The following is a 1365-nucleotide window of genomic DNA, read 5'->3' on the forward strand; positions in this document are numbered from 1 at the left end:
CTGGGATCAAAAAGTTGCACATTTCAACATTAAAAGAGAAGCTCAAACTTGGGGCTCACAATATCCAATATAACAACTTGGTTAAAAAATTACAGGCGGATAATACGACCATTGTTCGCCAGGCCGACAAAGGGGAAAATGTTGTGCTCCGGCCACGCGCATTATATCTGGAGGAGGCATACCTCCAACTGAATGATGCATCTTGCTACAAACGCTGTGACCTCACCACCATTAAACAGGCACAGAATGAACTCAACACTCTAGTCTTGAGTTGGAAAAGCACTAGTCTATTGAGCCTTGACAAATTTAAATTTCTTAAAAAAGACTTCCCTGTGATGCCAGTGCATTATTTGATCCCAAAGATACATAAACACACTGCTAAACCCCCTGGCAGACCAATCATTTCGGCCAGGGATGGTCTGTTGGAAAATGTCACCAGATGTATTGACTTCTTTCTCCAGGATTTTGTGAAAAAATGACCATGATATGTACAGGATTCTAGTGATTTTCTGAGAAAGTTGGATGTTGTACAGTGGGAACCCGAGTACTGGCTAATCACGCTGGATGTTTCAGCATTGTATACCACTATTCGACATTTGGACGGTGGAAGGGCGATACAGTACTACTTGGGCAACAGACCAATGCAATATTTTGAACATAACAAAATGTTGACCACGATGATTTCCTTCTGCTTATATAATAACTTCTTTCAGTTCAACAGCCAATATTTCCAGCAGATCAGGGGAGTGGCTATGGGGTCCTGCTTTTCTCCCAGTTATGCCTGCTTACACATGGGCTACTGGGAGAGGCAGATTATCCTTGGCACACACCATGCGGTGTTGTTGAACATGTGGTACACTGGTACCGTTAAATCGACGATATTTTTTTGATACGGCGGGGTACCCAGTAGGAGGCAATTGATTTCATTGCTCAATTGAATGTTAATTCGTTCAACCTTGCCTTCACCCACAACATGAGTCAGGAGAGTATCTGCTTCTTAGATGTGGAGGTGTCAATCAACCAGAACAGGTTACAAACTACACTATACCGAAAGCCCATGGCGGGAAACACGGTGCTACATGCCAAAAGCCACCACCCGGCACATCTGATCCGAAGTATCCCCTATGGGGAGATGCTGCGTATCGGACGAATTTGTAGCACTGAAGCTCAATGTGAGCTAGCTCAGGAGGAAAGTAAAGCTTGTTTCCTTGCTAGAGGGTACACCAGAGCCACCGTGGACACGGCTATCCGGAAGGTCAATGCCATCCAGAGAGAAGAGGCCCTGCTGTTAAGAAAATCACAAGCAGCAGAGGTTGAGAATGCCAATCAGCCAGTTAGACTGGTTCTGACGTACAACCGGCAGTA

The sequence above is a fragment of the Lissotriton vulgaris genome, chromosome 1_1 (assembly GCF_964263255.1).
Source record: "Lissotriton vulgaris chromosome 1_1, aLisVul1.2, whole genome shotgun sequence".
Taxonomy (NCBI): Eukaryota; Metazoa; Chordata; class Amphibia; order Caudata; family Salamandridae; genus Lissotriton; species Lissotriton vulgaris.